The sequence below is a fragment of the Marmota marmota genome, unplaced genomic scaffold (assembly GCF_001458135.2).
Source record: "Marmota marmota marmota unplaced genomic scaffold, marMar, whole genome shotgun sequence".
Classification (NCBI taxonomy): domain Eukaryota; kingdom Metazoa; phylum Chordata; class Mammalia; order Rodentia; family Sciuridae; genus Marmota; species Marmota marmota.
In genome coordinates this window covers 10,975,454-10,989,445 of record NW_026000206.1, presented here as the reverse complement: position 1 = coordinate 10,989,445, position 13,992 = coordinate 10,975,454, and the positions used below count along the sequence as shown (strand labels likewise).

The following is a 13,992-nucleotide window of genomic DNA, read 5'->3' as shown; positions in this document are numbered from 1 at the left end:
CCAGAGCGCCTGCGCGCGGGGAAGCCCCGCCTCTCCCATCGAGGCCCCGCCCCACCGGAGACCCGGAAACCTGGCGCGGGGCGGGGTTGTGCCGCCAGCTTCTGAACTTTCCTCGCACTTCCTGTAACCTTAGAGACCAAGCCCCGGGCTGTGATAGCGAGAAGTGTCTGAAGTGAGTGCGAGTGAAGGTGGGTTACAGCACTGGCAAGCCGGAATCGATCAGCAAGGGAATTGCATCAAGGGGGGGATGAAACGGGAAGTCTGGGAACAGAGTAGCGGTCTTGGAACCTCAGCACTGACAAGGTGCTTACAGCTGGGTCCCGCAGCACCCGACCCCACGCCCTCTGTGTCGGGCTGGGGGCAACCCCCATCCTCCGTGTGCCATTCCCTCGACGGAGGCCTGCCGGACCCATCCCCATTGCGACCTTGGTGCCTCAAAACCAGGGTGGCGACGCTTCTTCTGAGCACCAGGATGCACATTTCCATGACCCCTGCCTCCCTGTCACTCAGACCTTCTGGCCTCCCGCATAGGTGGCCCTCCAAGTGCAGTCCTCTGCGCCGGTCTTAGGTGATTCCTACAGATTCTTGGCCTGGATAAATTTCCCCATGCTCCTAGTTTTTTCAGTCTCCAAGGAAACCTCAATAGCTAGCCCAGAGTCCAGTATCCATCTGCTTTGGGAAGTACACTGTCACTTGTAGAATGTCCCCAAACCACATCAGGCCTTCCCTTCAAAGCCCCTCTCCTTTATGGTTCCATTTTCACTCAACACCTAATACCCTGGCGCCTGCCCAACATTCAGGACTCTTGGCTGGTCCTCTGGCTCTGACTGCGCACTATGTCAAGCACTAACATGGGCATTCATGTCCTAAACTGTGCTTGTCTCCTCCTGAGGCCATGTTCTTAGGTAAGATGGGAGCTGAATCTCCATCCCAAGCGCCTGCATTGGAGCCAGCCAAAGATCCATGCTCCCAACTCACCAGATTTCAAAGACTGCACAAAAAACCGAATGTGATATATCACTAATAATGATTGCATGTATTGTATTGATTGCATGTTTAAATAATGTCACTTTGAATATATATTGGGTTTTGTGAACTATATTAAATTTATCTTTCTTTATCTCTGGTTATTAGGACATTTTAAGTTACAGACGACTCTCACTGTGGCTCACTTTATATATTCTATTGGCAGCAATGTTCTAGTGATTAAAAGTAGCCTTAGGAGCCCTGTTTACATGTGCGCCTCACCTTGAGAAATAGATGTTACTAAATCAGTTATATTATTCAAAATGCAACAAGAGAGCCAATGAGGATCTGTTTTGTTTCTTGGCAAGAGTGTATAGAAATAAATACACAGGAGTACAAATAAAACTAGGGAAATCTGGAAAAGGCAGATTGTATGCTAATATCAATATCCTGATTGTGATACTGTATTACAATTTTGTAAATGTTAGCATGGGGAAAGTATACACAAAATCTCTTTGTATTATTTTTCAACAACTGCATATGAATCTATAATTATTTTAAAATAAAAACTTTAGTTGATAGAAAACAAAAAAAAAATGTAACTAAAAGCTTAGATACTACCGTGAGGAAAAATGCAATAGGAGGAGGGAAATCACATTGTAAAAACAGGATCCTACTCTGAGGAGCTGGGGTTGTGGCTCAGTGGCACAGCACTTGCCTCACACATGTGAGGCACTGGATTTGATTCTCAGTACCACATAAAAATAAATAAAATAAAGACATGTCCGTATATAACTAAAAACACTTAAAAAAAACAGGATCTTACTCTGGTTACCATTTTTAAGCATTGACTTGTATGTAAATAAAATATAATTATATAACTGAATGTGGCATAGAAAAGGTCTCTAGAAGAATGCCCCCCAAGCATTAGGAGAGATTGCCACAGAAATTGTCCACTTCTTTGTGTCATTTACACATGTTCAAAGAACATGGATTGCTTTGAAATTTAGTGAAATTTTAATGAAGGAAGGAAGTATGTTATAATGAGTATTTTCTTAAAAAGGAATAATCATCTCTTTGACATGACTATTTTATAAATCCTGATTTTTCCTTTAAATGGAATTTGCTAAAAGTAGCATACACCAGCTGTGAAGAAGGCTCCCTACTTTTTTTTTTCAATTTGTGTGTAACTTTATTCAAATTTTAAATTGCACTTTAAAAGCACCAGTTTTGTCTAGCTGGGCATGTGCTGCCTTGCTCAGGTCTTGGCCTAGAGGAGGTGAAACGAGATGCTCTCTCCAGAATTATAACCAGGACATCCAGATAGAGCTCCAAGGAGAAACAGCAGGCTGCTACATGAAGAATGGAGGCTTTCTGTGCAGTCTGAAGGAGTTCACAGTAATGCAAGAAACCATAGACCAATGCCTTTTTCCTCAACGTGTTGGTCAGCTTTGCATCACTGTGACCAAAAGACCTGATGAGGACAATGTAGAGAAGGAAAAGTTTACCTTAGCTCAGTGTTTCAGAGGTTCAGTCCATGTAGACTGTAGGGCTGAGGTGTGGGAAGGGAGTGATAGAGGAAAGCTGCTCAGGACATGGCACCAAGAGGGGGAGAGTGAGGATCCCTACTGGAAGAAAAATGAAGACTCCTGGATGATGCCCCAACCCTGCCCTTCTTGCAGTTACCACTGTTGCTATCAAGTGGCTTGGGGGCTGCAGACTACCTCTTGGCTTTAGAATGCACTGACTCTTTGCTGCTGGACTCCACACAGAGCCAAGCTCCATCGGGGGCACTGGCACACCCAAGGTGTGGGTGTGTGCAGATAATAGGCAGTGCTTGCTGGCCTTTCAGAGCACTTGCCCAGTGTCCATGTTCTCCACTCAGGGTCCCTCAAGCTGATGTGAAGACCATCACTGCCTAACCCCCAGCTTATACCTAAGGAACTCACCCAGACACCCCACAGGGAGGGCAGGCCCAGGACTCACCCAGGCACTGTCAGAAGCACTTCTTGCCCACCGCCACTCTAGAGAGTCTGGTCATCTCCCTTGGAGTATGCTAGGGCCAGAGGAAATGCTGGCCGTTTCCATGCTCAGTGATTTTGAGCTGTTTCAGAACACGGTGGTCTTGGCTTTCCTTTATGCCCTGTTACACCCAAAAGCTCAAAAACAGAGCAAAAGAGTGGGCTAATTTGGGTCCATGTCCCTGTGTGTTCGTCCTGGACAATGACATTCTGCTGACCCCATGTATAAGCATTATTCAGTGGTATCTGTCCACTGCATGGGGGAGGGGGGCCCTCTTGGGACAGCCCTGCCTGGTGAGGAATGGCTCTCCCTGCACAGCACCCTCCTCAGGGCCACATTCAGGAGAAGTAAGCTGCCCACAGGTACCATGTGGCCCTTCAGGAGCTGGAGCATAAGAACCAGAACCTGAGGCTCTGGGCCTAAGGGCTGAAGTCCTGGCCTAGGAGGGCCCAAGCTCCAGTGGGGAAGGCCAGAAAGGGATGTCCTGGACTTTGGGGCAGCAAAGAGGCACCACCTAGTGTCCGTGAATTGTCTGCTTTGAAGGTGTATGTGCAGCGTGATTATTTTGAAGGATAACAACAACTAATATTTACTGCTCCTGAACAGACAAGGTAATATTAAACCATGAATTTCTGATGCGTCATTAGTTCCTGTGGCTGTGTGTTACTCAGTGGGTACAGGGCCTGGTACTGCAGAGGCACAAACAACCTGTCATGGAGGAATACGTATCTTAAATGAGGCTTGGGACCCAACTCCCACCTGGTGGGGGTCTCTAAGCCCCACTGAGAGACACTGAGAAACACAAAGGGGTGCTGGAGGAAAGACCAAGAAGCAGGACATTAAAACATGTTGTCATTCAAGTCAAATGGCCAACAGTTCCCTTCTTTTAAGACTCTTAAATTCCAATTACTCCACCCCTGAAGACCAGTGGAGAATAACCCCAACTAGAGGGAATTAATTTCCTTAGGAATTTCACTAGTACAAGATTAATGGAGCCCCCCTGCAGAGAATGAGCAAAGCTGTAAGTACCGCAGATTTGCACCTGAAGGATACATATTTTAATTTCAGTTCTCAAGCTGCGATAACATCTTCTGAGCTACTATAAAAGCATAAATGAGCCCCAGCATGTCTGCTGAGAACCTGTTCACACAAAGCTCCCTGGGGGAGCCTCAGCCCACCTGGCCCAGCGGGAGACTGATCCCCCATGCTGCCAGCTTGGGCTTGGGTCATATAGGCGCTGAAGATGCAGTGGCCATGGCCTGGGCACAGGACTGGGAAAGGCCAAAGCAAATGTTCCTCCCCAAAGCCCCTGACCTGCCTAGATCAGGCTGACCCAGTCTAGAGCGGAATCCCTGGATGGGATTCTCCTAAGTTGGCCATTATCCCAGGTCACAGCCCTACTACCTACCTGGCATGACCGACACCAGTCCCCTGCCCCAGACAACTAGCCTGGACCCACAATGGGGGAACCCAGACATGGATGGCTCCCTCACCTTCCCCTTGTCACCAGAGTCCTACAGGGAATTTTACCCCTCAGCTTCTCTGGCCCCAAGGAATGGCTCTCCAGGCACAGCACCCTCCACAGGTGGGACTTGGGAAGTATGTCTCACTAAACCATGACTGGACACTGGGTCAAATCAAGCAATCAGCCCCTTCCTTACGTTGGCCCAAGGGCCACCTGGCAATAGGGTCCCTTCTCCTGTCATTCTGATAACCAAGGACCAACCTAACGTGTGGAGGTGGGGTGAGCCGCCGTGCCTTCTCTCTTAACCCTTACGGTGGGGACAAGTCAGCCAATTTCCTGTACTCTCTTCCTTACCAGAAACTGTTTTTATTGGGAGAACCTGATGCGTATGCTTGCTATAAAGGTTGTTTATTCTGTCATAGCTAGATTTTTATTGGTTGTATTTTTGCTGCACTTGCTTGAAAAATAATTATTTTCAAAGAAAAGAAGAATTACATATCCAGTAAACTAAATAAGACTCACTGTTTATTAGGGACCTCTGACAGCTCCTCAAACGTGAAAAAAGATTTCCAAGCAGTGAATGGACAATTTATGTGCAAGTTTATTTGTAAAACAGATTTCAAGACATACTTCATCTTGACTCTGCCAATAAAAATACATTCCATTTCTTTTCAGAAGTATGTGCTATCTGATGGTTTCACAGTAATCTGGTTTCCCCCTAAGAAGATCAGACCGGCTGCATCAGCATGTGCCCACTAACCTAATCTAGTTCCAGCTTTGGTTTCAACATTGTGGGACTGCTATACAAGAAAAAAACAAACAACAACAACAAAAAAAAAAAACTGTGATCATGTCCCATAGAGTCCCATAAGGCACTCTCTAGAAGGAATACATTTGTGAGAAATGTTGTTCATAAATCTTAACCCAGTCACTGCAGTCTCCAAAAATTCTTCAGTAAAAATAATTTTAAACATGTTTTTAATTGCTTACAATTTATATAGGGAAAAAAAATCTATCTTGGTAGTTGACCACCCATTTTCTCTTCCCTATGTAAATTCTCATCACCTCTCCCCCATCAAGGACCAGCCCAGGAGCTGGTCACTGTTGTAGGTTGTAGAGCAGCTTCCAGGCTGCAGGTGGCATCCGCTGCCTCTCCAGGTTGGAGAAGGAGCTGCCTTTGTTGAGCGGTTTCTTTATTCACCCCAGAGAGACCACTGTTGAGAATTAACACACTGACTTTGGTCTGCTGTCTCTTTGGAGGCTCTGCTGAGCCACCCAGAGCACCTGCTTTTTCCCCTAACCCCCAAACTTTTAACACTTTCCCCACCCCTTTTTGTTCCAACCAGCTGTGTATTTGAGATCCTGTAAATGTCACTAGTCTGGACCATGCCTGCAAAAGCATGCTAGCATGGGGTAGACAGGGTGGGGATGGAAGGAAGAACTCAGCACAGGGCTGTGCATCGACCATTCCCACATGCATCCGGACTTCCCCAGGGCTGCTGCCGCATGATCACCCAGACACACATTCCACTACAGTTCACAGCACCAAGCATGCAGAGCCTCCACATGTGTTTATATGCAGCTGTGTCCTCTTTTGAGTCAAAATGTTTTACAAATAAAGTGCTGTGTGTGTGCGTGCGTGTTTGTTCTCCAACTCCATTGATAGTCAATTTTCTCCTCTTGTTTTTAATTATTATTTCCTATCTAAGAAGGTAAGGACAGGAAAGTAAGGACACAGATGAACTTGCTTTAGGTCACAAATAAGACCACTTGTAAAATCAGAAATAATCCCTTAGGGATCTAAGAAGTTTAGCCAGATACACTCAGGCTGCATGGCTCCAACACTCCTTGGCCCTTCCAGACACAGGGTTCCACCCACGTTTCTTCCCCTGGGTACACAGGCCCCTCTTTCCCACTCACCCAGGTCCTCTTCTATACAGGGCTTTGGTATGAAGATGCCCCCTCCCAGAGTACCTCTGGAGTGTCCAGCAGACACCAGGCACATTTGCCCCTCCTCCCTGCGGAAGGGATTCTGGGTAGAGGTCAGGAAAACACACCCCTTAGAGACAGCTCCTCTCTGACCAGAGGGTAGGGTAAGTAGCTGGTGCTGACAAGTGGCAGAGGCCAGCACAGCCTGGAAACCTAATCCACTGAAATGTAGTGAAATCAATGACCACCACAGTCCTACCTGCCCAACTTCTTCCAACGTTTGCCCCATTATCTGAAATATAAGAAGTTTTCCTCTGGGGGCAGGAAAAGGATCACCGATTATTATATTATTACTTGTCATCTGAATTTATTTCTCATCTCTTCCAGAGTTGTCCAGCTGGGGCTGTGTGAGTGTTGTCCCACCGTGAACAGACACGTGGAGCCCCGCAGGCGGGAGCCACAGGACTGGGTGCTCTCAGCACCCTCCCCATCCAGCCCTGGAGTCCCCTGGCAGTGTGAGCAGCTGATCTAACCAAAGCTGGGGCAGATCAGAGAGGTGGGAAACAAGGAAACGCCCCTGGAAGATGTGAACACCTTTGGACTTGCTTCATACTGGAGGGACTCCTCAACAGAAGGGGCTTCAAACACATCCCTACTTGGGATTTAAATGGTGGGGATGCATTTTCTGTGAAACCATGGCTGGCTCTGTTTCTTCTTCTGAGGCAAAACAAAAAAGAAAGGAAAAGCAAGCCACTGAATGTCACGGGCCACACAGGCCCCACGATCCCAGAATCTGTCTAAACGTATAAACCATTTATACGGTTGGTATTAATATTCTCCTGACGAAGTCACTAATTTGGTGAAATAGGGCTTATTTTCATCAAAAGAAATATTCACATATTTTGGTGGCAACATTACCTTTGGACTTTCCAGCTACAATATTGTTTTTTTGTTTTTGTTTTTCAGTTCACACCAGTTGCAATGACTGAGAAATGAATAAGAGGAGACAATAATGGGGAGTCAGTCATCTTCCTGGGATGAGGCAAATGGGTTGGACCCCCAAACAGGTGTCCCTTTTCTCCATGGAGCTAAAAGACAGAGCCGTGCTCAGCCCTCTCTGGCTGAATCTGCAGAGACAGGACAGTGACAACTCTGCCAGCCAGAGCCCATCAGAAGTCTGGCTGTGAGCAGGTGGCAATCCTGGGGGCTGCTGGTAGGAGGCAAAGGGCTGCCTGCAGCCTCGGGGGTCTTCAGTGGCCTGCTAACCAACCGAGCCCTCTGGGTGGGAGCCCCATTTTCTTAACCACTATTTTATTCCTATTGTCACAAACTCTTCAGCCTTCTCTGAGACTGCTGGACACCAAAGCGAGGTTGTCATGAATGTGGTGGAGATCTTTATTTTCTAGTTCCCATACACACTATATCATCACATCATAGTGACACTAGAGGAGACCAGACTCCCTCTTGGGGGTAGATTCACAGATGTATTCCTGGCCACAGAGTTCTCTCTCCTCTTGAATCAGGTTATTATATCATTCCTTACCCAGAGCTGAGTTCTTATTGGCCATAACTGTATTTACCCTACAGAAACATGTCCTTTTATGACAGGTATAAATATTAAATAACAATGCTCTGGAATGAATACTTGGTCACTCAGAGAGCTGGATGAATTCCAAATGAATCCCAAGTCCTAATCTTTCCTTAAGTAAAATGTTCCATTTTAAAAGATGGCCATAAACATCTTCAGCACTATTTAGCAATCCCTTTGGAAGGGGCTGATCTCTTACTTACTGGAGGATGTGGTATGTGAGTTTGCCTGTCTTTGCTTTTGTTTTATAATTTCAAATAGTCAGGAAATATTGCATTCACTGGCAATCAATTTATTTTGATTGATAAAAAGGGGTTAATAAAAACTCCCTTAGAAATAAAAAGAAGGTGAATAGTAATATATCTTTCATGGTGCCTTCTTTCAGCTGTGCATAAAGAGAACAAGCTTTTTACTTCTCCCCAATAAGTCTTCTCCTCTTATTTTCTATACCTAGTGAGTCATTTATAATCCTTATTATTTCCAACCCACACACTAATGCAGCATCAGTCATATTTCCACATGCTGTGTTTTTTCCTCCTTACTATGTTATGAAAGCTGAAAGGGAAAAACACCCTCTAATTTATATGAAAATGCATACCAAAAATGGATTACCAAACATAACCAATGTGACTTCAGACACTTGAAAATAAAGAAATTTAGGATGAAATATAAAACATCATGCTAAAGTTTCAATCTATTGTTAAAACAAAGTCTAACAGAAAGTACACTGCTGTGTGGCATTTAGCAAACATTACCAGGCTATTAGAAGCAGAAATAGATTAAAATGAGATACAATTAATGAGTTTCATTCGAATGTGAAGCTATTGATTTTAGAAGGCATATTTGCAGAGTATTAATGTTTTTATTTATCTACAGAACCTATGAAAAAAATGCAAAATGAGAGATTGTAAAATCCTTGCCTACTATATGTAGCAAGTGTTTACAGTTACTTTACGGGTTGGATGTAGACACATACATTATATGGTATCATATAAATCTCTAATTTGCATGAGTCACAAAGTCTTTCAATATTAAATTCCTGTTTTGGGTCATCTTTACAGAGTACACTTAAAAATTTTATTCCACAAAGGTATTTACGGAAGTCGAAAAACAGTGGGTTGTTATTTTATTATTATTTTTTTCCTCAATAAAGCATGCTAGATTATTATAAGGCTTGCATGTAGAACAATCTGTACTGAGTCTTGCCATTAAAAAAAAAATACAGCCTAAGCTAAAATGACATTGGAACAAACCCTTGACCTTCACTAACACAAGCATGTGGCTGACCTAAGGAGAACATCCTTCTGATCTAATCCTCTTGGGATAGAAAAACCAGACTGTCCATAGTGAGAGAACAGTGCTAAAGCCCTCACAGAAGGTGAGAGACAAGGGGCAGCAAAGCTTAGGACCCCTGGAGACAAGCCAACCAGCCATTCTTTGGCAATACTGACTTGCAAACATAAGAAACAATTATAAAGATGAGAAGTGGTCTGTGCACGGCTTTCACATTCTCATTATGCTGTTTTTCCATTTAACATCCCATCCATGTTTGCTCCAACAGGGCCTCCTTAGCCACTAACAGTCACAGAGGAGGCAGGAGGGCAGAGGTATCCTCTCCTGGAGGCCCTCCAAACACCACGGGCCACTCACTCACCAGCTTTGTGCTGAGCACCCACACTGGGCCCCTGTGCTTGGCACAGGACACAGGGCTAAACATTCAGCTCACTCGGCTCACCAGCAAGGCAGATGAGCAAGCAGGGGGCACCATGAAAGCCAGCAGATTCTGTGGAGCATCCAATGCCAGGAGCAGTGAGAGGGACAAACCTGGAGCCTCCATGGCTCTTCCACAGAAAAGGCCTGGGGGAGAGATGAACATTGTCTGGATGTTGAGCAACAAGAATGGAGGGTGGGAGGAGAGGGCAGGGATGACTTGAAGTGAACACAGGAGGAGGAGAAGCCTGATGTGCCAAGGGCTCCTGGTTCCTGAAGGTACATGCCCGCTCCAGGAAGGTGAAGGCCAGGGAAGATGGAGGGAGGCCCTGACCTGCAGACCCTTAGGAAGGCAAAAGTCCTTAATTGCAGGTTGCTATGTGCAAGCCACTTCACACCCAAAGGCACAAATCCACAAGAGCAGAGGCTGTCCACAGCAGAGATACACCGGAGAAAGCCACTCTCTGACCTGCATTCCCCAGGAGAGCACCTGCAACTTCTGCCCTTGGGTAACGGAGGGAGCTGTAGCTGCTTTTATTTTCACCTAAGCCACATTGCCGCTTAGTAAGAAGTTATCCCACAGGAACTAGAAGCCATAGAACAGCAGGAAGGTAGGAAAGGAGACCGTGTGCTCTGCATTCAGGCAGGCTATTGGATCACTTTGCAGTCCTAAACCAATGGGCAATATCTCTGTGACTCAGTCTTGTTTATCTGAACATGAAGATAGATCTGCAGTGTCATTGGAGGATTCACTGAGATCAAAGAAGCCAAATTGACCAGCAAAGTCTCTAGTTTAAACAACTATTTCCTGAGTGCCTACCATATGCCTGGCCCTGCACAGTGAACAAGCATTCTGGTATGTGGAGGATGCAAAAACTCAATCAGTCAAAAGAATATTAGGGCACAGCAGGGACTGCTGGAGACTGGGAGTAGGCACTTACAAGAGGAACACCAGTGGCTGCTTTAGATTAGGTGGTCGGATGGACAAAGCTCCTGTTGGGCAGGGACACTTCAGTTGAAAAATGAAAAACAGGAAGCAGACCAGGTGTAGCATAGGGGAGCATCCCAGACAAAAATGACAACCAGTATTATATCATAGCTAAAGAAACAGTACACTCAAAAAAAAAAAAAAAAAACAATAAAAACAACAACAACAACAACAAAAACCTTATACTAGTGCCCAGGAAGGGCAGGGAATTTCTTAGGAGGAAGAGAATAGGAAGGAATTCTACAGCACACCTACTGTAAGCCAGGATCTGCTCTATAGATTCTCCATATACCGTCTTCTACTTCCCAACAGGATGATCAGAGGTAGAAGTTCCTAAAGGAAGTCCTTGGGAGTTTGAAAGGGGGAAAAACAGAAGTAATGTCTTTGCAACAGCTGCGTGAAAATGGTTACTGGAGGTGCCTGCCAACTTTAGGAGTAAGTGTGGCCAGGGAGGAAGGAGGCAGAGACCCACCCTTAGGAAGGCGGAAGCCCTTAATTGTGGGTTGCTGTGCACAGGCCACTTCAAATACAAAGGCATGTGTCCAGAATGAAGAACCAATGCTGTCCACAGCAGAGATGCAGTTGAGGGCTTATCAAAGAGAGTGCTGGCTACTCCAGAGGGACCTCGCAGAAAGCAGAGAGCATCCCACTTTCATAAAGTAAAAAGGGGACAGTGATCTGGCAGTTAAAGCAGCATACTCAGGACTGGAAATAGAGAAAAGAAGGACTGGGGCTCCAGCCACCTCCTTCCTGAGACACTTCCCATGAAGGTGGGTGCAAAAGGAGTTAATGATGCATGGAAAAGTTACTTCTATTTTAATAGTTAATGAATTTTCATTGTGGTAAATATGTATCACACCAAATTTGCCATTTTAATCATTTTTAGGTGGGTGGTCAGTAGTGTTGAGTACATTCACAATGGTGGGCCACCACACCACCACCCATTTCTAGGACCGCTTCTCTCACCAAACTGAAACTCCCTACTAAACGCCTATCCCCATTCCCCTGGCCATAGCCCTGGCACTCACCCTGCTACTGTTTGCCCACAGAGCCCAATGCAATCAGACTCAAAGATCTTTTTATGGATAGCTTACTTCACTTAGTCGTCAATGTCCATCCACATGCCAGCATTTCTTTCCTTTTAAACCCATTAAGTCCCAATTTTACAATTCTGCCAATATTTCAGTGAAACAGACATTAAAATAGGTTGGAAATCATAATCTAGAAACTATACATTATTTTTTCCATTTTATTGGTGCATCGTGGCCCATATATTATTATACACCAACTTAAGCAATATTATGATTATTAGATGATTACATTAGAATCCTATATATTTTAAAGTTTGTATAGGAGTTCCACATCTGGGACGATGTGACAAAAGGGGGAAAGGCAGAATGGCATTACATCACTGCACGTACTGCACCTTGTGCCCTCACTCATCCACCAGTGGAGCTAGGGTTGCTTCCGTCTTTTGGATAAGGTGGCAAATTCTGTGATGGACATGGGCGTTCCTGTGCTTTCAGTGATTTCTGTATGTACATATGGCTATATGGTGATTTTATATTTGAGGAAACAATTTCAGTAGCAGCTGTAGCACTTCATATTCCTTTCAACACATGAGCATTCCTATTCATATCTGATCCAATACTTTTTGTTATTTTCATTTTCTTTTGATAGCCATCCTAATGGACATGAAGTGGTATGTCAAGATGGTTTTGATATGCACTTCCCTAATAACTGATGATGTCGATCATCTTTTCAGTGCTTACTGGCCATTAACATATCTTCTTTGGGGAAAAGCTATTCTAATTCTTTATTTTTTGTTACTGGTAATTTGTAGGTGTTCTTTAAGTTCTGCACATTAACCCATCATGAGATACATAATTTACAAATATTTTCTTCATTTCATGGGTTACCTTTTCACCAAATATCATTTAATATACAAACATTTTAAAATTATTTATTTTTTTTAGTTGTCAATGAATCTTTTGTTTTATTTATTTATATGTGGTGCTGAGGATTGAACCCAGGACCTCACACACGCCAGGTAAGCACTCTACCAATAATACCAATAAGCCATGACTCCAGCCCTTAAAATTTTTTTTAATCAAACGTTTTAAATTCTGATGTAGTCCTATTTATCTATTTTTCTTTTATTCACTACTGTTCTGGCATCATATGCAAGAATCCAATGTCATGAAGCTTTTCCTACATTTTCTTCAAATAGATTATATATTCACTTTAACATTTAAATAATGAGCATTTTAAACCATCATTTTATAAATGCTATGCACTATTTTTTGAATTTTCAAAAATTTAAATGTTGAGAATTTAAATTAATATATAACAAACAACAAAGAGAGGTTTAACATACATACCCTTTACAGTGAGCTCCCAAATGAGTGATGTTGGTAAATTGTGTGCTAAGCTAAACTGCATTTCTTATTTTTTAGTGCTGGGGATCAAACTGGGTCTCTGTACAGTAAGGCAAGTGCTCCCTCATTGAGCTACATCCCCAGACTAAGATGCATCCTTCTAAACATACCCACTGCTTTATTGGCTCATAGACTTGAGTTTCTTCCTCTCATTGCCTGGGAAATGGCTCTGAGGATGATTCAAACACCTGCTAGAGAAGAAAGGGTGTTCCAATGGAGTGGCTCATTTGAATATTCCATGCTACCACAGAAACCTAAGTTGTTTACTGTAAAATCTGACCTAAGAGATCGGAGGAGAAAAAGCCAAATCCTATTAATCCAACAAGATTTCATTTGCACCCCTGTAAGGAATCTTGAAATGAACCAATCTGCTATTTACGGTGCCTGATTTCCTCCACTTTTGTTGACCTGTAAAACTCATCCACTCTGTCTATCTCATTGGCACCCCTTTCTATTTTGCAGACTAGATGCTGCCTAGTTCATGACTTCCTAGTAAGAATGAATTATATCTTTGGAACCTAAAACTTGTTGAAATTTTGTTCTTTCACACATCTGTAAAGTAGCCATAAGGACAAAGGCTGGTGATACTGAAACTGGATAACAAAGCAAGTCATCCAACCTAAAGAGCAAGACAAAACATGTTTTGAAAGTAGAAGGAAGTAGTATAAGTCCACAACAATGCATTAAATCAACTCTGAAATGAAAATGTTCTGAAAATCATGAGGTTTTTTTCTCCTCCCATGTTTGGAGCAAGCCTGTGTGAACCGATGAGACTATAATCTTTATATATCACAGTCAGGATAAATATTTTGAACAGTCACACATTTTTGCTGTAGAAATGCTTGGTTGTAGGGTCCTAGCCCAGATCCCGTTGAAAGTTTTTATA

The 13,992-nt window shown here is 43.9% G+C and overlaps 1 long non-coding RNA gene across 1 annotated transcript; it reads left to right on the top strand.

The window, feature by feature from the left end:
* The first annotated feature begins 6 nt into the window (after positions 1-6).
* Positions 7-9,122, top strand: LOC125612737. Its single transcript, XR_007343214.1, has 3 exons — positions 7-188; positions 6,770-7,203; positions 7,349-9,122. It is a non-coding gene; the product is annotated as an uncharacterized LOC125612737 (long non-coding RNA).
* The last annotated feature ends 4,870 nt before the right edge of the window (positions 9,123-13,992 follow it).